General features: G+C 40.6%; 16 non-coding genes across 16 annotated transcripts; all 16 read left to right on the forward strand.

The window, feature by feature from the left end:
- The first annotated feature begins 474 nt into the window (after window positions 1-474).
- On the forward strand, window positions 475-638 carry LOC131707238 (U1 spliceosomal RNA). The gene has a single exon (XR_009311048.1). It is a non-coding gene; the product is annotated as a U1 spliceosomal RNA (small nuclear RNA).
- A 1,731-nt stretch (window positions 639-2,369) lies between these two features.
- Window positions 2,370-2,488, forward strand: LOC131706562 (5S ribosomal RNA). Its single transcript, XR_009310645.1, has one exon. It is a non-coding gene; the product is annotated as a 5S ribosomal RNA (ribosomal RNA).
- An 895-nt stretch (window positions 2,489-3,383) lies between these two features.
- LOC131707708 (U1 spliceosomal RNA) lies at window positions 3,384-3,547 on the forward strand. The gene has a single exon (XR_009311221.1). It is a non-coding gene; the product is annotated as a U1 spliceosomal RNA (small nuclear RNA).
- A 1,725-nt stretch (window positions 3,548-5,272) lies between these two features.
- On the forward strand, window positions 5,273-5,391 carry LOC131706564 (5S ribosomal RNA). The gene has a single exon (XR_009310646.1). It is a non-coding gene; the product is annotated as a 5S ribosomal RNA (ribosomal RNA).
- Window positions 5,392-6,284: 893 nt separating this feature from the next.
- Window positions 6,285-6,448, forward strand: LOC131707240 (U1 spliceosomal RNA). The gene has a single exon (XR_009311049.1). It is a non-coding gene; the product is annotated as a U1 spliceosomal RNA (small nuclear RNA).
- Window positions 6,449-8,131: 1,683 nt separating this feature from the next.
- LOC131706565 (5S ribosomal RNA) lies at window positions 8,132-8,250 on the forward strand. Its single transcript, XR_009310647.1, has one exon. It is a non-coding gene; the product is annotated as a 5S ribosomal RNA (ribosomal RNA).
- An 895-nt stretch (window positions 8,251-9,145) lies between these two features.
- On the forward strand, window positions 9,146-9,309 carry LOC131707719 (U1 spliceosomal RNA). The gene has a single exon (XR_009311222.1). It is a non-coding gene; the product is annotated as a U1 spliceosomal RNA (small nuclear RNA).
- Window positions 9,310-11,038: 1,729 nt separating this feature from the next.
- On the forward strand, window positions 11,039-11,157 carry LOC131706566 (5S ribosomal RNA). The gene has a single exon (XR_009310649.1). It is a non-coding gene; the product is annotated as a 5S ribosomal RNA (ribosomal RNA).
- An 893-nt stretch (window positions 11,158-12,050) lies between these two features.
- Window positions 12,051-12,214, forward strand: LOC131707247 (U1 spliceosomal RNA). The gene has a single exon (XR_009311050.1). It is a non-coding gene; the product is annotated as a U1 spliceosomal RNA (small nuclear RNA).
- Window positions 12,215-13,945: 1,731 nt separating this feature from the next.
- Window positions 13,946-14,064, forward strand: LOC131706568 (5S ribosomal RNA). Its single transcript, XR_009310650.1, has one exon. It is a non-coding gene; the product is annotated as a 5S ribosomal RNA (ribosomal RNA).
- An 893-nt stretch (window positions 14,065-14,957) lies between these two features.
- LOC131707248 (U1 spliceosomal RNA) lies at window positions 14,958-15,121 on the forward strand. The gene has a single exon (XR_009311051.1). It is a non-coding gene; the product is annotated as a U1 spliceosomal RNA (small nuclear RNA).
- A 1,740-nt stretch (window positions 15,122-16,861) lies between these two features.
- LOC131706571 (5S ribosomal RNA) lies at window positions 16,862-16,980 on the forward strand. Its single transcript, XR_009310651.1, has one exon. It is a non-coding gene; the product is annotated as a 5S ribosomal RNA (ribosomal RNA).
- An 893-nt stretch (window positions 16,981-17,873) lies between these two features.
- On the forward strand, window positions 17,874-18,037 carry LOC131707249 (U1 spliceosomal RNA). The gene has a single exon (XR_009311052.1). It is a non-coding gene; the product is annotated as a U1 spliceosomal RNA (small nuclear RNA).
- Window positions 18,038-19,770: 1,733 nt separating this feature from the next.
- LOC131706577 (5S ribosomal RNA) lies at window positions 19,771-19,889 on the forward strand. The gene has a single exon (XR_009310652.1). It is a non-coding gene; the product is annotated as a 5S ribosomal RNA (ribosomal RNA).
- Window positions 19,890-20,782: 893 nt separating this feature from the next.
- Window positions 20,783-20,946, forward strand: LOC131707251 (U1 spliceosomal RNA). The gene has a single exon (XR_009311053.1). It is a non-coding gene; the product is annotated as a U1 spliceosomal RNA (small nuclear RNA).
- Window positions 20,947-22,676: 1,730 nt separating this feature from the next.
- On the forward strand, window positions 22,677-22,795 carry LOC131706581 (5S ribosomal RNA). Its single transcript, XR_009310654.1, has one exon. It is a non-coding gene; the product is annotated as a 5S ribosomal RNA (ribosomal RNA).
- The last annotated feature ends 866 nt before the right edge of the window (window positions 22,796-23,661 follow it).

Raw genomic sequence — 23,661 nt, forward strand, 5'->3', positions numbered from 1 at the left:
CCAAGAACGGATTTAGTGACCCGTTCATTCGTTCGAGTTTATTTATATTATGTGTGACCTTAACAAATGTTTGACCAATGTTTTGCTTGCTTTCTTTTTGAAAGTCGTACATTTGTTACATTTTTTTTTATTTCGTTTACGCAGACGTGTATACAGACCCGTCGCTTCTTTTGCGGAACATCTCACATGCTGCTGCACGAATGACGTCGTCCTGTGTAAATCCTGGCATCTTGTCCTCCAATGATAAAGGCGCATGCAAATATATACCGAGAGGCATTACGGGAATGCAATTTATAAATACTTATACTGAAAACTGAAGGAACCCATTACACCCAACAGACTGGAAAGTGCGATATGATAACAATGAAAATGTTATATTAGGAAAAGAGTGTTTCTTTAAATTGCAGATGTAGGCACCGTTTCTTTGAAAAATGTCTCTTGTGGACGGGTGACGACTCGCAATGTGTACAACTCATACTTACCTGGCAGGGGAGATACCATGATCATGAAGGTGGTTCACCCAGGGCGAGGCTCGGCCATTGCACTCCGGCTGTGCTGACCCCTGCGAATTCCCCAAATGCGGGAATCTCGACTGCATAATTTCTGGTAGTGGGGGACTGCGTTCGCGCTCTCCCCTGAAACTATGGTCAAAGACAGAAACAAACACGAACCCGTCGGAGGAAGGAACTCACTCACTAGTTGTTCAACAACTCTCCGGCAGGCGGCTTCGTCACACAGGGAGTCAGGTTTTCTTTAAAAGGAGCTCAATGTTTTTAGCTTTCTGACTGTCAAATAAATAGCTACGTGGTTCCTGCACATCTATTTCCATGTTTCGTTATTTTTTATTGACAAGACTAAAAGTAAAGACTCAGCAGTGTCTGTATCAAAGTTTTTATTTTTATTTTAAATAATTGGAAATCATTTTCGAGCTTATCAGTTTTATTTATTTAGTTGATGTTTTTTATTCAGATAAACTGTGCATCACAACTGCTGCTGCTGCTGCTGCTGCTGCTGCTGCTGCAGAGTCACTTACAATAGGACCTGGGTTTTACATCTCATTTGAAGGAAGGAGCACAAGGAGGTTAAGGGACTTGCTCAGGGACAGGGTCACACACAATGAGCCAGTGGCTGAGCTGGGATTGAACCAGGAACCTCCCGGTAACAAGAGCTTTTCTTTAACCACCTGACCACTAAGCCCCTTAAATCATATCTTGGCAGACAAACACTTTAATTAGACAACATAAAACCACATACAAGCAGATTTACAAGCAGGGCTGCAATCGCGTTCGCGCTCTCCCCTGATGTTATAGTCAAAGTTAAAAACACAGGTATTGAAAGCAATTAGCGATTATCTATATATCTCCAGCAGGTGGCTCTGTCAGACTGGGAATGAGATTTTGTTTTTTCTTTCGGAGCGTATAATGTTCTAGAAAGTACCAAAGTGTTTTATGTACATGTATTGTGAAGTGTTTCATCTTGAGAAGACAAAGTAACGAGTCAGCGGCACGTGTATCAAAGTTACAAAGTTGCTAATATTAAAGAAGACGAGGTTCAGCGGTACAGTTGTTTTTTTAAAACATAGTGTTTCAGTTCTGTACAGACGTTCTATGTCGTTATCCGTTATTGATTCAGCTTTATTTAGATGATTGCCTTTACCTTGTTTTAATTTCCCGTTCCTCTGAGATACGAATCTACCAGCTTTACATCTTTTTTTTTTTTTTTTTAACGTATTCTCATTTTGTTGATCATTAATGCACATTTCTGTACTGTGGGTGTTGTCGAGCGATTGAAAACGAGACATTTTGTGTTTGAATTGAAAGTGATGGTCTCGAGGAGTCGAACAGGTCACAATAAGCCTTCATCCATGTATCATGTAACCACATGTATGCTGTCTCTAACTGGAGGAGAGGGACCCTTGCCGTACTGCTCAGCCTAAAGAACCACACGAGTTGTTTGAAAGGGGGATTTATTTTGTAGAATAAACATCAAATTGGTTTCAGGGCATACAGTCCTCCAACGGCAACACAGCTCAGTAGTACAGCTGAGATCCATTACAACACTGCTGCAGATTCAAACTAAAAGAGGGTAATATACAAAATGGATGCCTTTGAGAACTTAACACTTTCAATGCCAACGTGTGGCTACTACTTTGTGAACATACAATTTCGCAAGAATCTAATGGCACTTTTAATGCTGCTATATACACACACAGACACACGGACACACGGGCCCGCACACGTGGAGCCCAGAGCTGCTTAAATGTTAACGTTTGTGACAAATTAGAGATCTGGAAATCCCTCCCCCAACCTGTCATTGCATGAATGATATTAACTTAATACTATGAAAGAGATAAACCAAGACTGTCGTTCGCTTACGGCCATACCACCTTGAGAACGCCCGATCTCGTCTGATCTCGGAAGCTAAGCAAGGTCGGGCCTGGTTAGTACTTGGATGGGAGACCGCCTGGGAATACCAGGTGCTGTAAGCTTTTCTTTCTGCAGCTTGACACAAGGGGCGCTATTTCCCTTGTTATTTATGTTACTAACCTGGAAGCTGTAAGTCTAAACATCGTTTTCTTTTTTTTGTTTTTTTATTGTCCCATTCCACACACGAACAAGTATTGTATCAGCCTTTACTGGTTTTGAAAACTGAGTTAGGACAGAAAGGGTTATCGTATTATATTCTAAGCCGAAACTACCAGTAGCGGTCCGATACAAACAAATGTGAACAGGGTTAAGACAAAAGTACTGACGAGTTTTGCTAGTTATGGTTAGTTTAATTAATTAAAAAAAGAAATAAAAGTTGATGAAGTACTTTTTATTATAGTAACAGAACGAGACATGTTTTAAAGCCACAAACTGCGTGTTTAGATTATTGTGCCAAACAAGAGAACAAAACGAGCATATCAACCAAGAACGGATTTAGTGACCCGTTCATTCGTTCGAGTTTATTTATATTATGTGTGACCTTAACAAATGTTTGACCAATGTTTTGCTTGCTTTCTTTTTGAAAGTCGTACATTTGTTACATTTTTTTTTATTTCGTTTACGCAGACGTGTATACAGACCCGTCGCTTCTTTTGCGGAACGTCTCACATGCTGCTGCACGAATGACGTCGTCCTGTGTAAATCCTGGCATCTTGTCCTCCAATGATAAAGGCGCATGCAAATATATACCGAGAGGCATTACGGGAATGCAATTTATAAATACTTATACTGAAAACTGAAGGAACCCATTACACCCAACAGACTGGAAAGTGCGATATGATAACAATGAAAATGTTATATTAGGAAAAGAGTGTTTCTTTAAATTGCAGATGTAGGCACCGTTTCTTTGAAAAATGTCTCTTGTGGACGGGTGACAACTCGCAATGTGTACAACTCATACTTACCTGGCAGGGGAGATACCATGATCATGAAGGGGGTTCACCCAGGGCGAGGCTCGGCCATTGCACTCCGGCTGTGCTGACCCCTGCGAATTCCCCAAATGCGGGAATCTCGACTGCATAATTTCTGGTAGTGGGGGACTGCGTTCGCGCTCTCCCCTGAAACTATGGTCAAAGACAGAAACAAACACGAACCCGTCGGAGGAAGGAACTCACTCACTAGTTGTTCAACAACTCTCCGGCAGGCGGCTTCGTCACACAGGGAGTCAGGTTTTCTTTAAAAGGAGCTCAATGTTTTTAGCTTTCTGACTGTCAAATAAATAGCTACGTGGTTCCTGCACATCTATTTCCATGTTTCGTTATTTTTTATTGACAAGACTAAAAGTAAAGACTCAGCAGTGTCTGTATCAAAGTTTTTATTTTTATTTTAAATAATTGGAAATCATTTTCGAGCTTATCAGTTTTATTTATTTAGTTGATGTTTTTTATTCAGATAAACTGTGCATCACAACTGCTGCTGCTGCTGCTGCTGCTGCTGCAGAGTCACTTACAATAGGACCTGGGTTTTACATCTCATTTGAAGGAAGGAGCACAAGGAGGTTAAGGGACTTGCTCAGGGACAGGGTCACACACAATGAGCCAGTGGCTGAGCTGGGATTGAACCAGGAACCTCCCGGTAACAAGAGCTTTTCTTTAACCACCTGACCACTAAGCCCCTTAAATCATATCTTGGCAGACAAACACTTTAATTAGACAACATAAAACCACATACAAGCAGATTTACAAGCAGGGCTGCAATCGCGTTCGCGCTCTCCCCTGATGTTATAGTCAAAGTTAAAAACACAGGTATTGAAAGCAATTAGCGATTATCTATATATCTCCAGCAGGTGGCTCTGTCAGACTGGGAATGAGATTTTGTTTTTTCTTTCGGAGCGTATAATGTTCTAGAAAGTACCAAAGTGTTTTATGTACATGTATTGTGAAGTGTTTCATCTTGAGAAGACAAAGTAACGAGTCAGCGGCACGTGTATCAAAGTTACAAAGTTGCTAATATTAAAGAAGACGAGGTTCAGCGGTACAGTTGTTTTTTTAAAACATAGTGTTTCAGTTCTGTACAGACGTTCTATGTCGTTATCCGTTATTGATTCAGCTTTATTTAGATGATTGCCTTTACCTTGTTTTAATTTCCCGTTCCTCTGAGATACGAATCTACCAGCTTTACATCTTTTTTTTTTTTTTTTTAACGTATTCTCATTTTGTTGATCATTAATGCACATTTCTGTACTGTGGGTGTTGTCGAGCGATTGAAAACGAGACATTTTGTGTTTGAATTGAAAGTGATGGTCTCGAGGAGTCGAACAGGTCACAATAAGCCTTCATCCATGTATCATGTAACCACATGTATGCTGTCTCTAACTGGAGGAGAGGGACCCTTGCCGTACTGCTCAGCCTAAAGAACCACACGAGTTGTTTGAAAGGGGGATTTATTTTGTAGAATAAACATCAAATTGGTTTCAGGGCATACAGTCCTCCAACGGCAACACAGCTCAGTAGTACAGCTGAGATCCATTACAACACTGCTGCAGATTCAAACTAAAAGAGGGTAATATACAAAATGGATGCCTTTGAGAACTTAACACTTTCAATGCCAACGTGTGGCTACTACTTTGTGAACATACAATTTCGCAAGAATCTAATGGCACTTTTAATGCTGCTATATACACACACAGACACACGGACACACGGGCCCGCACACGTGGAGCCCAGAGCTGCTTAAATGTTAACGTTTGTGACAAATTAGAGATCTGGAAATCCCTCCCCCAACCTGTCATTGCATGAATGATATTAACTTAATACTATGAAAGAGATAAACCAAGACTGTCGTTCGCTTACGGCCATACCACCTTGAGAACGCCCGATCTCGTCTGATCTCGGAAGCTAAGCAAGGTCGGGCCTGGTTAGTACTTGGATGGGAGACCGCCTGGGAATACCAGGTGCTGTAAGCTTTTCTTTCTGCAGCTTGACAGGGGGCGCTATTTCCCTTGTTATTTATGTTACTAACCTGGAAGCTGTAAGTCTAAACATCGTTTTCTTTTTTTTGTTTTTTTATTGTCCCATTCCACACACGAACAAGTATTGTATCAGCCTTTACTGGTTTTGAAAACTGAGTTAGGACAGAAAGGGTTATCGTATTATATTCTAAGCCGAAACTACCAGTAGCGGTCCGATACAAACAAATGTGAACAGGGTTAAGACAAAAGTACTGACGAGTTTTGCTAGTTATGGTTAGTTTAATTAATTAAAAAAAGAAATAAAAGTTGATGAAGTACTTTTTATTATAGTAACAGAACGAGACATGTTTTAAAGCCACAAACTGCGTGTTTAGATTATTGTGCCAAACAAGAGAACAAAACGAGCATATCAACCAAGAACGGATTTAGTGACCCGTTCATTCGTTCGAGTTTATTTATATTATGTGTGACCTTAACAAATGTTTGACCAATGTTTTGCTTGCTTTCTTTTTGAAAGTCGTACATTTGTTACATTTTTTTTTATTTCGTTTACGCAGACGTGTATACAGACCCGTCGCTTCTTTTGCGGAACATCTCACATGCTGCTGCACGAATGACGTCGTCCTGTGTAAATCCTGGCATCTTGTCCTCCAATGATAAAGGCGCATGCAAATATATACCGAGAGGCATTACGGGAATGCAATTTATAAATACTTATACTGAAAACTGAAGGAACCCATTACACCCAACAGACTGGAAAGTGCGATATGATAACAATGAAAATGTTATATTAGGAAAAGAGTGTTTCTTTAAATTGCAGATGTAGGCACCGTTTCTTTGAAAAATGTCTCTTGTGGACGGGTGACGACTCGCAATGTGTACAACTCATACTTACCTGGCAGGGGAGATACCATGATCATGAAGGTGGTTCACCCAGGGCGAGGCTCGGCCATTGCACTCCGGCTGTGCTGACCCCTGCGAATTCCCCAAATGCGGGAATCTCGACTGCATAATTTCTGGTAGTGGGGGACTGCGTTCGCGCTCTCCCCTGAAACTATGGTCAAAGACAGAAACAAACACGAACCCGTCGGAGGAAGGAACTCACTCACTAGTTGTTCAACAACTCTCCGGCAGGCGGCTTCGTCACACAGGGAGTCAGGTTTTCTTTAAAAGGAGCTCAATGTTTTTAGCTTTCTGACTGTCAAATAAATAGCTACGTGGTTCCTGCACATCTATTTCCATGTTTCGTTATTTTTTATTGACAAGACTAAAAGTAAAGACTCAGCAGTGTCTGTATCAAAGTTTTTATTTTTATTTTAAATAATTGGAAATCATTTTCGAGCTTATCAGTTTTATTTATTTAGTTGATGTTTTTTATTCAGATAAACTGTGCATCACAACTGCTGCTGCTGCTGCTGCTGCTGCTGCTGCTGCTGCAGACACAAGGAGGTTAAGGGACTTGCTCAGGGACAGGGTCACACACAATGAGCCAGTGGCTGAGCTGGGATTGAACCAGGAACCTCCCGGTAACAAGAGCTTTTCTTTAACCACCTGACCACTAAGCCCCTTAAATCATATCTTGGCAGACAAACACTTTAATTAGACAACATAAAACCACATACAAGCAGATTTACAAGCAGGGCTGCAATCGCGTTCGCGCTCTCCCCTGATGTTATAGTCAAAGTTAAAAACACAGGTATTGAAAGCAATTAGCGATTATCTATATATCTCCAGCAGGTGGCTCTGTCAGACTGGGAATGAGATTTTGTTTTTTCTTTCGGAGCGTATAATGTTCTAGAAAGTACCAAAGTGTTTTATGTACATGTATTGTGAAGTGTTTCATCTTGAGAAGACAAAGTAACGAGTCAGCGGCACGTGTATCAAAGTTACAAAGTTGCTAATATTAAAGAAGACGAGGTTCAGCGGTACAGTTGTTTTTTTAAAACATAGTGTTTCAGTTCTGTACAGACGTTCTATGTCGTTATCCGTTATTGATTCAGCTTTATTTAGATGATTGCCTTTACCTTGTTTTAATTTCCCGTTCCTCTGAGATACGAATCTACCAGCTTTACATCTTTTTTTTTTTTTTAACGTATTCTCATTTTGTTGATCATTAATGCACATTTCTGTACTGTGGGTGTTGTCGAGCGATTGAAAACGAGACATTTTGTGTTTGAATTGAAAGTGATGGTCTCGAGGAGTCGAACAGGTCACAATAAGCCTTCATCCATGTATCATGTAACCACATGTATGCTGTCTCTAACTGGAGGAGAGGGACCCTTGCCGTACTGCTCAGCCTAAAGAACCACACGAGTTGTTTGAAAGGGGGATTTATTTTGTAGAATAAACATCAAATTGGTTTCAGGGCATACAGTCCTCCAACGGCAACACAGCTCAGTAGTACAGCTGAGATCCATTACAACACTGCTGCAGATTCAAACTAAAAGAGGGTAATATACAAAATGGATGCCTTTGAGAACTTAACACTTTCAATGCCAACGTGTGGCTACTACTTTGTGAACATACAATTTCGCAAGAATCTAATGGCACTTTTAATGCTGCTATATACACACACAGACACACGGACACACGGGCCCGCACACGTGGAGCCCAGAGCTGCTTAAATGTTAACGTTTGTGACAAATTAGAGATCTGGAAATCCCTCCCCCAACCTGTCATTGCATGAATGATATTAACTTAATACTATGAAAGAGATAAACCAAGACTGTCGTTCGCTTACGGCCATACCACCTTGAGAACGCCCGATCTCGTCTGATCTCGGAAGCTAAGCAAGGTCGGGCCTGGTTAGTACTTGGATGGGAGACCGCCTGGGAATACCAGGTGCTGTAAGCTTTTCTTTCTGCAGCTTGACACAAGGGGCGCTATTTCCCTTGTTATTTATGTTACTAACCTGGAAGCTGTAAGTCTAAACATCGTTTTCTTTTTTTTGTTTTTTTATTGTCCCATTCCACACACGAACAAGTATTGTATCAGCCTTTACTGGTTTTGAAAACTGAGTTAGGACAGAAAGGGTTATCGTATTATATTCTAAGCCGAAACTACCAGTAGCGGTCCGATACAAACAAATGTGAACAGGGTTAAGACAAAAGTACTGACGAGTTTTGCTAGTTATGGTTAGTTTAATTAATTAAAAAAAGAAATAAAAGTTGATGAAGTACTTTTTATTATAGTAACAGAACGAGACATGTTTTAAAGCCACAAACTGCGTGTTTAGATTATTGTGCCAAACAAGAGAACAAAACGAGCATATCAACCAAGAACGGATTTAGTGACCCGTTCATTCGTTCGAGTTTATTTATATTATGTGTGACCTTAACAAATGTTTGACCAATGTTTTGCTTGCTTTCTTTTTGAAAGTCGTACATTTGTTACATTTTTTTTTATTTCGTTTACGCAGACGTGTATACAGACCCGTCGCTTCTTTTGCGGAACATCTCACATGCTGCTGCACGAATGACGTCGTCCTGTGTAAATCCTGGCATCTTGTCCTCCAATGATAAAGGCGCATGCAAATATATACCGAGAGGCATTACGGGAATGCAATTTATAAATACTTATACTGAAAACTGAAGGAACCCATTACACCCAACAGACTGGAAAGTGCGATATGATAACAATGAAAATGTTATATTAGGAAAAGAGTGTTTCTTTAAATTGCAGATGTAGGCACCGTTTCTTTGAAAAATGTCTCTTGTGGACGGGTGACAACTCGCAATGTGTACAACTCATACTTACCTGGCAGGGGAGATACCATGATCATGAAGGGGGTTCACCCAGGGCGAGGCTCGGCCATTGCACTCCGGCTGTGCTGACCCCTGCGAATTCCCCAAATGCGGGAATCTCGACTGCATAATTTCTGGTAGTGGGGGACTGCGTTCGCGCTCTCCCCTGAAACTATGGTCAAAGACAGAAACAAACACGAACCCGTCGGAGGAAGGAACTCACTCACTAGTTGTTCAACAACTCTCCGGCAGGCGGCTTCGTCACACAGGGAGTCAGGTTTTCTTTAAAAGGAGCTCAATGTTTTTAGCTTTCTGACTGTCAAATAAATAGCTACGTGGTTCCTGCACATCTATTTCCATGTTTCGTTATTTTTTATTGACAAGACTAAAAGTAAAGACTCAGCAGTGTCTGTATCAAAGTTTTTATTTTTATTTTAAATAATTGGAAATCATTTTCGAGCTTATCAGTTTTATTTATTTAGTTGATGTTTTTTATTCAGATAAACTGTGCATCACAACTGCTGCTGCTGCTGCTGCTGCTGCTGCTGCAGAGTCACTTACAATAGGACCTGGGTTTTACATCTCATTTGAAGGAAGGAGCACAAGGAGGTTAAGGGACTTGCTCAGGGACAGGGTCACACACAATGAGCCAGTGGCTGAGCTGGGATTGAACCAGGAACCTCCCGGTAACAAGAGCTTTTCTTTAACCACCTGACCACTAAGCCCCTTAAATCATATCTTGGCAGACAAACACTTTAATTAGACAACATAAAACCACATACAAGCAGATTTACAAGCAGGGCTGCAATCGCGTTCGCGCTCTCCCCTGATGTTATAGTCAAAGTTAAAAACACAGGTATTGAAAGCAATTAGCGATTATCTATATATCTCCAGCAGGTGGCTCTGTCAGACTGGGAATGAGATTTTGTTTTTTCTTTCGGAGCGTATAATGTTCTAGAAAGTACCAAAGTGTTTTATGTACATGTATTGTGAAGTGTTTCATCTTGAGAAGACAAAGTAACGAGTCAGCGGCACGTGTATCAAAGTTACAAAGTTGCTAATATTAAAGAAGACGAGGTTCAGCGGTACAGTTGTTTTTTTAAAACATAGTGTTTCAGTTCTGTACAGACGTTCTATGTCGTTATCCGTTATTGATTCAGCTTTATTTAGATGATTGCCTTTACCTTGTTTTAATTTCCCGTTCCTCTGAGATACGAATCTACCAGCTTTACATCTTTTTTTTTTTTTTTTAACGTATTCTCATTTTGTTGATCATTAATGCACATTTCTGTACTGTGGGTGTTGTCGAGCGATTGAAAACGAGACATTTTGTGTTTGAATTGAAAGTGATGGTCTCGAGGAGTCGAACAGGTCACAATAAGCCTTCATCCATGTATCATGTAACCACATGTATGCTGTCTCTAACTGGAGGAGAGGGACCCTTGCCGTACTGCTCAGCCTAAAGAACCACACGAGTTGTTTGAAAGGGGGATTTATTTTGTAGAATAAACATCAAATTGGTTTCAGGGCATACAGTCCTCCAACGGCAACACAGCTCAGTAGTACAGCTGAGATCCATTACAACACTGCTGCAGATTCAAACTAAAAGAGGGTAATATACAAAATGGATGCCTTTGAGAACTTAACACTTTCAATGCCAACGTGTGGCTACTACTTTGTGAACATACAATTTCGCAAGAATCTAATGGCACTTTTAATGCTGCTATATATACACACACAGACACACGGACACACGGGCCCGCACACGTGGAGCCCAGAGCTGCTTAAATGTTAACGTTTGTGACAAATTAGAGATCTGGAAATCCCTCCCCCAACCTGTCATTGCATGAATGATATTAACTTAATACTATGAAAGAGATAAACCAAGACTGTCGTTCGCTTACGGCCATACCACCTTGAGAACGCCCGATCTCGTCTGATCTCGGAAGCTAAGCAAGGTCGGGCCTGGTTAGTACTTGGATGGGAGACCGCCTGGGAATACCAGGTGCTGTAAGCTTTTCTTTCTGCAGCTTGACAGGGGGCGCTATTTCCCTTGTTATTTATGTTACTAACCTGGAAGCTGTAAGTCTAAACATCGTTTTCTTTTTTTTGTTTTTTTATTGTCCCATTCCACACACGAACAAGTATTGTATCAGCCTTTACTGGTTTTGAAAACTGAGTTAGGACAGAAAGGGTTATCGTATTATATTCTAAGCCGAAACTACCAGTAGCGGTCCGATACAAACAAATGTGAACAGGGTTAAGACAAAAGTACTGACGAGTTTTGCTAGTTATGGTTAGTTTAATTAATTAAAAAAAGAAATAAAAGTTGATGAAGTACTTTTTATTATAGTAACAGAACGAGACATGTTTTAAAGCCACAAACTGCGTGTTTAGATTATTGTGCCAAACAAGAGAACAAAACGAGCATATCAACCAAGAACGGATTTAGTGACCCGTTCATTCGTTCGAGTTTATTTATATTATGTGTGACCTTAACAAATGTTTGACCAATGTTTTGCTTGCTTTCTTTTTGAAAGTCGTACATTTGTTACATTTTTTTTTATTTCGTTTACGCAGACGTGTATACAGACCCGTCGCTTCTTTTGCGGAACATCTCACATGCTGCTGCACGAATGACGTCGTCCTGTGTAAATCCTGGCATCTTGTCCTCCAATGATAAAGGCGCATGCAAATATATACCGAGAGGCATTACGGGAATGCAATTTATAAATACTTATACTGAAAACTGAAGGAACCCATTACACCCAACAGACTGGAAAGTGCGATATGATAACAATGAAAATGTTATATTAGGAAAAGAGTGTTTCTTTAAATTGCAGATGTAGGCACCGTTTCTTTGAAAAATGTCTCTTGTGGACGGGTGACGACTCGCAATGTGTACAACTCATACTTACCTGGCAGGGGAGATACCATGATCATGAAGGTGGTTCACCCAGGGCGAGGCTCGGCCATTGCACTCCGGCTGTGCTGACCCCTGCGAATTCCCCAAATGCGGGAATCTCGACTGCATAATTTCTGGTAGTGGGGGACTGCGTTCGCGCTCTCCCCTGAAACTATGGTCAAAGACAGAAACAAACACGAACCCGTCGGAGGAAGGAACTCACTCACTAGTTGTTCAACAACTCTCCGGCAGGCGGCTTCGTCACACAGGGAGTCAGGTTTTCTTTAAAAGGAGCTCAATGTTTTTAGCTTTCTGACTGTCAAATAAATAGCTACGTGGTTCCTGCACATCTATTTCCATGTTTCGTTATTTTTTATTGACAAGACTAAAAGTAAAGACTCAGCAGTGTCTGTATCAAAGTTTTTATTTTTATTTTAAATAATTGGAAATCATTTTCGAGCTTATCAGTTTTATTTATTTAGTTGATGTTTTTTATTCAGATAAACTGTGCATCACAACTGCTGCTGCTGCTGCTGCTGCTGCTGCTGCAGAGTCACTTACAATAGGACCTGGGTTTTACATCTCATTTGAAGGAAGGAGCACAAGGAGGTTAAGGGACTTGCTCAGGGACAGGGTCACACACAATGAGCCAGTGGCTGAGCTGGGATTGAACCAGGAACCTCCCGGTAACAAGAGCTTTTCTTTAACCACCTGACCACTAAGCCCCTTAAATCATATCTTGGCAGACAAACACTTTAATTAGACAACATAAAACCACATACAAGCAGATTTACAAGCAGGGCTGCAATCGCGTTCGCGCTCTCCCCTGATGTTATAGTCAAAGTTAAAAACACAGGTATTGAAAGCAATTAGCGATTATCTATATATCTCCAGCAGGTGGCTCTGTCAGACTGGGAATGAGATTTTGTTTTTTCTTTCGGAGCGTATAATGTTCTAGAAAGTACCAAAGTGTTTTATGTACATGTATTGTGAAGTGTTTCATCTTGAGAAGACAAAGTAACGAGTCAGCGGCACGTGTATCAAAGTTACAAAGTTGCTAATATTAAAGAAGACGAGGTTCAGCGGTACAGTTGTTTTTTTAAAACATAGTGTTTCAGTTCTGTACAGACGTTCTATGTCGTTATCCGTTATTGATTCAGCTTTATTTAGATGATTGCCTTTACCATGTTTTAATTTCCCGTTCCTCTGAGATACGAATCTACCAGCTTTACATCTTTTTTTTTTTTTTTTTTTTAACGTATTCTCATTTTGTTGATCATTAATGCACATTTCTGTACTGTGGGTGTTGTCGAGCGATTGAAAACGAGACATTTTGTGTTTGAATTGAAAGTGATGGTCTCGAGGAGTCGAACAGGTCACAATAAGCCTTCATCCATGTATCATGTAACCACATGTATGCTGTCTCTAACTGGAGGAGAGGGACCCTTGCCGTACTGCTCAGCCTAAAGAACCACACGAGTTGTTTGAAAGGGGGATTTATTTTGTAGAATAAACATCAAATTGGTTTCAGGGCATACAGTCCTCCAACGGCAACACAGCTCAGTAGTACAGCTGAGATCCATTACAACACTGCTGCAGATTCAAACTAAAAGAGGGTAATATACAAAATGGATGCCTTTGAGAACTTAACACTTTCAATGCCAACGTGTGGCTACTACTTTGTGAACATACAATTTCGCAAGAATCTAATGGCACTTTTAATGCTGCTATATACACACACAGACACACGGACACACGGGCCCGCACACGTGGAGCCCAGAGCTGCTTAAATGTTAACGTTTGTGACAAATTAGAGATCTGGAAATCCCTCCCCCAACCTGTCATTGCATGAATGATATTAACTTAATACTATGAAAGAGATAAACCAAGACTGTCGTTCGCTTACGGCCATACCACCTTGAGAACGCCCGATCTCGTCTGATCTCGGAAGCTAAGCAAGGTCGGGCCTGGTTAGTACTTGGATGGGAGACCGCCTGGGAATACCAGGTGCTGTAAGCTTTTCTTTCTGCAGCTTGACAGGGGGCGCTATTTCCATTGTTATTTATGTTACTAACCTGGAAGCTGTAAGTCTAAACATCGTTTTCTTTTTTTTGTTTTTTTATTGTCCCATTCCACACACGAACAAGTATTGTATCAGCCTTTACTGGTTTTGAAAACTGAGTTAGGACAGAAAGGGTTATCGTATTATATTCTAAGCCGAAACTACCAGTAGCGGTCCGATACAAACAAATGTGAACAGGGTTAAGACAAAAGTACTGACGAGTTTTGCTAGTTATGGTTAGTTTAATTAATTAAAAAAAGAAATAAAAGTTGATGAAGTACTTTTTATTATAGTAACAGAACGAGACATGTTTTAAAGCCACAAACTGCGTGTTTAGATTATTGTGCCAAACAAGAGAACAAAACGAGCATATCAACCAAGAACGGATTTAGTGACCCGTTCATTCGTTCGAGTTTATTTATATTATGTGTGACCTTAACAAATGTTTGACCAATGTTTTGCTTGCTTTCTTTTTGAAAGTCGTACATTTGTTACATTTTTTTTTATTTCGTTTACGCAGACGTGTATACAGACCCGTCGCTTCTTTTGCGGAACATCTCACATGCTGCTGCACGAACGACGTCGTCCTGTGTAAATCCTGGCATCTTGTCCTCCAATGATAAAGGCGCATGCAAATATATACCGAGAGGCATTACGGGAATGCAATTTATAAATACTTATACTGAAAACTGAAGGAACCCATTACACCCAACAGACTGGAAAGTGCGATATGATAACAATGAAAATGTTATATTAGGAAAAGAGTGTTTCTTTAAATTGCAGATGTAGGCACCGTTTCTTTGAAAAATGTCTCTTGTGGACGGGTGACGACTCGCAATGTGTACAACTCATACTTACCTGGCAGGGGAGATACCATGATCATGAAGGTGGTTCACCCAGGGCGAGGCTCGGCCATTGCACTCCGGCTGTGCTGACCCCTGCGAATTCCCCAAATGCGGGAATCTCGACTGCATAATTTCTGGTAGTGGGGGACTGCGTTCGCGCTCTCCCCTGAAACTATGGTCAAAGACAGAAACAAACACGAACCCGTCGGAGGAAGGAACTCACTCACTCACTCACTAGTTGTTCAACAACTCTCCGGCAGGCGGCTTCGTCACACAGGGAGTCAGGTTTTCTTTAAAAGGAGCTCAATGTTTTTAGCTTTCTGACTGTCAAATAAATAGCTACGTGGTTCCTGCACATCTATTTCCATGTTTCGTTATTTTTTATTGACAAGACTAAAAGTAAAGACTCAGCAGTGTCTGTATCAAAGTTTTTATTTTTATTTTAAATAATTGGAAATCATTTTCGAGCTTATCAGTTTTATTTATTTAGTTGATGTTTTTTATTCAGATAAACTGTGCATCACAACTGCTGCTGCTGCTGCTGCTGCTGCTGCTGCTGCAGAGTCACTTACAATAGGACCTGGGTTTTACATCTCATTTGAAGGAAGGAGCACAAGGAGGTTAAGGGACTTGCTCAGGGACAGGGTCACACACAATGAGCCAGTGGCTGAGCTGGGATTGAACCAGGAACCTCCCGGTAACAAGAGCTTTTCTTTAACCACCTGACCACTAAGCCCCTTAAATCATATCTTGGCAGACAAACACTTTAATTAGACAACATAAAACCACATACAAGCAGATTTACAAGCAGGGCTGCAATCGCGTTCGCGCTCTCCCCTGATGTTATAGTCAAAGTTAAAAACACAGGTATTGAAAGCAATTAGCGATTATCTATATATCTCCAGCAGGTGGCTCTGTCAGACTGGGAATGAGATTTTGTTTTTTCTTTCGGAGCGTATAATGTTCTAGAAAGTACCAAAGTGTTTTATGTACATGTATTGTGAAGTGTTTCATCTTGAGAAGACAAAGTAACGAGTCAGCGGCACGTGTATCAAAGTTACAAAGTTGCTAATATTAAAGAAGACGAGGTTCAGCGGTACAGTTGTTTTTTTAAAACATAGTGTTTCAGTTCTGTACAGACGTTCTATGTCGTTATCCGTTATTGATTCAGCTTTATTTAGATGATTGCCTTTACCTTGTTTTAATTTCCCGTTCCTCTGAGATACGAATCTACCAGCTTTACATCTTTTTTTTTTTTTTTTTTAACGTATTCTCATTTTGTTGATCATTAATGCACATTTCTGTACTGTGGGTGTTGTCGAGCGATTGAAAACGAGACATTTTGTGTTTGAATTGAAAGTGATGGTCTCGAGGAGTCGAACAGGTCACAATAAGCCTTCATCCATGTATCATGTAACCACATGTATGCTGTCTCTAACTGGAGGAGAGGGACCCTTGCCGTACTGCTCAGCCTAAAGAACCACACGAGTTGTTTGAAAGGGGGATTTATTTTGTAGAATAAACATCAAATTGGTTTCAGGGCATACAGTCCTCCAACGGCAACACAGCTCAGTAGTACAGCTGAGATCCATTACAACACTGCTGCAGATTCAAACTAAAAGAGGGTAATATACAAAATGGATGCCTTTGAGAACTTAACACTTTCAATGCCAACGTGTGGCTACTACTTTGTGAACATACAATTTCGCAAGAATCTAATGGCACTTTTAATGCTGCTATATACACACACAGACACACGGACACACGGGCCCGCACACGTGGAGCCCAGAGCTGCTTAAATGTTAACGTTTGTGACAAATTAGAGATCTGGAAATCCCTCCCCCAACCTGTCATTGCATGAATGATATTAACTTAATACTATGAAAGAGATAAACCAAGACTGTCGTTCGCTTACGGCCATACCACCTTGAGAACGCCCGATCTCGTCTGATCTCGGAAGCTAAGCAAGGTCGGGCCTGGTTAGTACTTGGATGGGAGACCGCCTGGGAATACCAGGTGCTGTAAGCTTTTCTTTCTGCAGCTTGACAGGGGGCGCTATTTCCCTTGTTATTTATGTTACTAACCTGGAAGCTGTAAGTCTAAACATCGTTTTCTTTTTTTTGTTTTTTTATTGTCCCATTCCACACACGAACAAGTATTGTATCAGCCTTTACTGGTTTTGAAAACTGAGTTAGGACAGAAAGGGTTATCGTATTATATTCTAAGCCGAAACTACCAGTAGCGGTCCGATACAAACAAATGTGAACAGGGTTAAGACAAAAGTACTGACGAGTTTTGCTAGTTATGGTTAGTTTAATTAATTAAAAAAAGAAATAAAAGTTGATGAAGTACTTTTTATTATAGTAACAGAACGAGACATGTTTTAAAGCCACAAACTGCGTGTTTAGATTATTGTGCCAAACAAGAGAACAAAACGAGCATATCAACCAAGAACGGATTTAGTGACCCGTTCATTCGTTCGAGTTTATTTATATTATGTGTGACCTTAACAAATGTTTGACCAATGTTTTGCTTGCTTTCTTTTTGAAAGTCGTACATTTGTTACATTTTTTTTTATTTCGTTTACGCAGACGTGTATACAGACCCGTCGCTTCTTTTGCGGAACATCTCACATGCTGCTGCACGAACGACGTCGTCCTGTGTAAATCCTGGCATCTTGTCCTCCAATGATAAAGGCGCATGCAAATATATACCGAGAGGCATTACGGGAATGCAATTTATAAATACTTATACTGAAAACTGAAGGAACCCATTACACCCAACAGACTGGAAAGTGCGATATGATAACAATGAAAATGTTATATTAGGAAAAGAGTGTTTCTTTAAATTGCAGATGTAGGCACCGTTTCTTTGAAAAATGTCTCTTGTGGACGGGTGACGACTCGCAATGTGTACAACTCATACTTACCTGGCAGGGGAGATACCATGATCATGAAGGTGGTTCACCCAGGGCGAGGCTCGGCCATTGCACTCCGGCTGTGCTGACCCCTGCGAATTCCCCAAATGCGGGAATCTCGACTGCATAATTTCTGGTAGTGGGGGACTGCGTTCGCGCTCTCCCCTGAAACTATGGTCAAAGACAGAAACAAACACGAACCCGTCGGAGGAAGGAACTCACTCACTCACTCACTAGTTGTTCAACAACTCTCCGGCAGGCGGCTTCGTCACACAGGGAGTCAGGTTTTCTTTAAAAGGAGCTCAATGTTTTTAGCTTTCTGACTGTCAAATAAATAGCTACGTGGTTCCTGCACATCTATTTCCATGTTTCGTTATTTTTTATTGACAAGACTAAAAGTAAAGACTCAGCAGTGTCTGTATCAAAGTTTTTATTTTTATTTTAAATAATTGGAAATCATTTTCGAGCTTATCAGTTTTATTTATTTAGTTGATGTTTTTTATTCAGATAAACTGTGCATCACAACTGCTGCTGCTGCTGCTGCTGCTGCTGCAGAGTCACTTACAATAGGACCTGGGTTTTACATCTCATTTGAAGGAAGGAGCACAAGGAGGTTAAGGGACTTGCTCAGGGACAGGGTCACACACAATGAGCCAGTGGCTGAGCTGGGATTGAACCAGGAACCTCCCGGTAACAAGAGCTTTTCTTTAACCACCTGACCACTAAGCCCCTTAAATCATATCTTGGCAGACAAACACTTTAATTAGACAACATAAAACCACATACAAGCAGATTTACAAGCAGGGCTGCAATCGCGTTCGCGCTCTCCCCTGATGTTATAGTCAAAGTTAAAAACACAGGTATTGAAAGCAATTAGCGATTATCTATATATCTCCAGCAGGTGGCTCTGTCAGACTGGGAATGAGATTTTGTTTTTTCTTTCGGAGCGTATAATGTTCTAGAAAGTACCAAAGTGTTTTATGTACATGTATTGTGAAGTGTTTCATCTTGAGAAGACAAAGTAACGAGTCAGCGGCACGTGTATCAAAGTTACAAAGTTGCTAATATTAAAGAAGACGAGGTTCAGCGGTACAGTTGTTTTTTTAAAACATAGTGTTTCAGTTCTGTACAGACGTTCTATGTCGTTATCCGTTATTGATTCAGCTTTATTTAGATGATTGCCTTTACCTTGTTTTAATTTCCCGTTCCTCTGAGATACGAATCTACCAGCTTTACATCTTTTTTTTTTTTTTTTTAACGTATTCTCATTTTGTTGATCATTAATGCACATTTCTGTACTGTGGGTGTTGTCGAGCGATTGAAAACGAGACATTTTGTGTTTGAATTGAAAGTGATGGTCTCGAGGAGTCGAACAGGTCACAATAAGCCTTCATCCATGTATCATGTAACCACATGTATGCTGTCTCTAACTGGAGGAGAGGGACCCTTGCCGTACTGCTCAGCCTAAAGAACCACACGAGTTGTTTGAAAGGGGGATTTATTTTGTAGAATAAACATCAAATTGGTTTCAGGGCATACAGTCCTCCAACGGCAACACAGCTCAGTAGTACAGCTGAGATCCATTACAACACTGCTGCAGATTCAAACTAAAAGAGGGTAATATACAAAATGGATGCCTTTGAGAACTTAACACTTTCAATGCCAACGTGTGGCTACTACTTTGTGAACATACAATTTCGCAAGAATCTAATGGCACTTTTAATGCTGCTATATACACACACAGACACACGGACACACGGGCCCGCACACGTGGAGCCCAGAGCTGCTTAAATGTTAACGTTTGTGACAAATTAGAGATCTGGAAATCCCTCCCCCAACCTGTCATTGCATGAATGATATTAACTTAATACTATGAAAGAGATAAACCAAGACTGTCGTTCGCTTACGGCCATACCACCTTGAGAACGCCCGATCTCGTCTGATCTCGGAAGCTAAGCAAGGTCGGGCCTGGTTAGTACTTGGATGGGAGACCGCCTGGGAATACCAGGTGCTGTAAGCTTTTCTTTCTGCAGCTTGACAGGGGGCGCTATTTCCCTTGTTATTTATGTTACTAACCTGGAAGCTGTAAGTCTAAACATCGTTTTCTTTTTTTTGTTTTTTTATTGTCCCATTCCACACACGAACAAGTATTGTATCAGCCTTTACTGGTTTTGAAAACTGAGTTAGGACAGAAAGGGTTATCGTATTATATTCTAAGCCGAAACTACCAGTAGCGGTCCGATACAAACAAATGTGAACAGGGTTAAGACAAAAGTACTGACGAGTTTTGCTAGTTATGGTTAGTTTAATTAATTAAAAAAAGAAATAAAAGTTGATGAAGTACTTTTTATTATAGTAACAGAACGAGACATGTTTTAAAGCCACAAACTGCGTGTTTAGATTATTGTGCCAAACAAGAGAACAAAACGAGCATATCAACCAAGAACGGATTTAGTGACCCGTTCATTCGTTCGAGTTTATTTATATTATGTGTGACCTTAACAAATGTTTGACCAATGTTTTGCTTGCTTTCTTTTTGAAAGTCGTACATTTGTTACATTTTTTTTTATTTCGTTTACGCAGACGTGTATACAGACCCGTCGCTTCTTTTGCGGAACATCTCACATGCTGCTGCACGAATGACGTCGTCCTGTGTAAATCCTGGCATCTTGTCCTCCAATGATAAAGGCGCATGCAAATATATACCGAGAGGCATTACGGGAATGCAATTTATAAATACTTATACTGAAAACTGAAGGAACCCATTACACCCAACAGACTGGAAAGTGCGATATGATAACAATGAAAATGTTATATTAGGAAAAGAGTGTTTCTTTAAATTGCAGATGTAGGCACCGTTTCTTTGAAAAATGTCTCTTGTGGACGGGTGACGACTCGCAATGTGTACAACTCATACTTACCTGGCAGGGGAGATACCATGATCATGAAGGTGGTTCACCCAGGGCGAGGCTCGGCCATTGCACTCCGGCTGTGCTGACCCCTGCGAATTCCCCAAATGCGGGAATCTCGACTGCATAATTTCTGGTAGTGGGGGACTGCGTTCGCGCTCTCCCCTGAAACTATGGTCAAAGACAGAAACAAACACGAACCCGTCGGAGGAAGGAACTCACTCACTAGTTGTTCAACAACTCTCCGGCAGGCGGCTTCGTCACACAGGGAGTCAGGTTTTCTTTAAAAGGAGCTCAATGTTTTTAGCTTTCTGACTGTCAAATAAATAGCTACGTGGTTCCTGCACATCTATTTCCATGTTTCGTTATTTTTTATTGACAAGACTAAAAGTAAAGACTCAGCAGTGTCTGTATCAAAGTTTTTATTTTTATTTTAAATAATTGGAAATCATTTTCGAGCTTATCAGTTTTATTTATTTAGTTGATGTTTTTTATTCAGATAAACTGTGCATCACAACTGCTGCTGCTGCTGCTGCTGCTGCTGCTGCTGCAGAGTCACTTACAATAGGACCTGGGTTTTACATCTCATTTGAAGGAAGGAGCACAAGGAGGTTAAGGGACTTGCTCAGGGACAGGGTCACACACAATGAGCCAGTGGCTGAGCTGGGATTGAACCAGGAACCTCCCGGTAACAAGAGCTTTTCTTTAACCACCTGACCACTAAGCCCCTTAAATCATATCTTGGCAGACAAACACTTTAATTAGACAACATAAAACCACATACAAGCAGATTTACAAGCAGGGCTGCAATCGCGTTCGCGCTCTCCCCTGATGTTATAGTCAAAGTTAAAAACACAGGTATTGAAAGCAATTAGCGATTATCTATATATCTCCAGCAGGTGGCTCTGTCAGACTGGGAATGAGATTTTGTTTTTTCTTTCGGAGCGTATAATGTTCTAGAAAGTACCAAAGTGTTTTATGTACATGTATTGTGAAGTGTTTCATCTTGAGAAGACAAAGTAACGAGTCAGCGGCACGTGTATCAAAGTTACAAAGTTGCTAATATTAAAGAAGACGAGGTTCAGCGGTACAGTTGTTTTTTTAAAACATAGTGTTTCAGTTCTGTACAGACGTTCTATGTCGTTATCCGTTATTGATTCAGCTTTATTTAGATGATTGCCTTTACCTTGTTTTAATTTCCCGTTCCTCTGAGATACGAATCTACCAGCTTTACATCTTTTTTTTTTTTTTTTAACGTATTCTCATTTTGTTGATCATTAATGCACATTTCTGTACTGTGGGTGTTGTCGAGCGATTGAAAACGAGACATTTTGTGTTTGAATTGAAAGTGATGGTCTCGAGGAGTCGAACAGGTCACAATAAGCCTTCATCCATGTATCATGTAACCACATGTATGCTGTCTCTAACTGGAGGAGAGGGACCCTTGCCGTACTGCTCAGCCTAAAGAACCACACGAGTTGTTTGAAAGGGGGATTTATTTTGTAGAATAAACATCAAATTGGTTTCAGGGCATACAGTCCTCCAACGGCAACACAGCTCAGTAGTACAGCTGAGATCCATTACAACACTGCTGCAGATTCAAACTAAAAGAGGGTAATATACAAAATGGATGCCTTTGAGAACTTAACACTTTCAATGCCAACGTGTGGCTACTACTTTGTGAACATACAATTTCGCAAGAATCTAATGGCACTTTTAATGCTGCTATATACACACACAGACACACGGACACACGGGCCCGCACACGTGGAGCCCAGAGCTGCTTAAATGTTAACGTTTGTGACAAATTAGAGATCTGGAAATCCCTCCCCCAACCTGTCATTGCATGAATGATATTAACTTAATACTATGAAAGAGATAAACCAAGACTGTCGTTCGCTTACGGCCATACCACCTTGAGAACGCCCGATCTCGTCTGATCTCGGAAGCTAAGCAAGGTCGGGCCTGGTTAGTACTTGGATGGGAGACCGCCTGGGAATACCAGGTGCTGTAAGCTTTTCTTTCTGCAGCTTGACACAAGGGGCGCTATTTCCCTTGTTATTTATGTTACTAACCTGGAAGCTGTAAGTCTAAACATCGTTTTCTTTTTTTTGTTTTTTTATTGTCCCATTCCACACACGAACAAGTATTGTATCAGCCTTTACTGGTTTTGAAAACTGAGTTAGGACAGAAAGGGTTATCGTATTATATTCTAAGCCGAAACTACCAGTAGCGGTCCGATACAAACAAATGTGAACAGGGTTAAGACAAAAGTACTGACGAGTTTTGCTAGTTATGGTTAGTTTAATTAATTAAAAAAAGAAATAAAAGTTGATGAAGTACTTTTTATTATAGTAACAGAACGAGACATGTTTTAAAGCCACAAACTGCGTGTTTAGATTATTGTGCCAAACAAGAGAACAAAACGAGCATATCAACCAAGAACGGATTTAGTGACCCGTTCATTCGTTCGAGTTTATTTATATTATGTGTGACCTTAACAAATGTTTGACCAATGTTTTGCTTGCTTTCTTTTTGAAAGTCGTACATTTGTTACATTTTTTTTTATTTCGTTTACGCAGACGTGTATACAGACCCGTCGCTTCTTTTGCGGAACATCTCACATGCTGCTGCACGAATGACGTCGTCCTGTGTAAATCCTGGCATCTTGTCCTCCAATGATAAAGGCGCATGCAAATATATACCGAGAGGCATTACGGGAATGCAATTTATAAATACTTATACTGAAAACTGAAGGAACCCATTACACCCAACAGACTGGAAAGTGCGATATGATAACAATGAAAATGTTATATTAGGAAAAGAGTGTTTCTTTAAATTGCAGATGTAGGCACCGTTTCTTTGAAAAATGTCTCTTGTGGA

This window comes from Acipenser ruthenus, chromosome 2 (assembly GCF_902713425.1).
Source record: "Acipenser ruthenus chromosome 2, fAciRut3.2 maternal haplotype, whole genome shotgun sequence".
NCBI lineage: Eukaryota > Metazoa > Chordata > Actinopteri > Acipenseriformes > Acipenseridae > Acipenser > Acipenser ruthenus.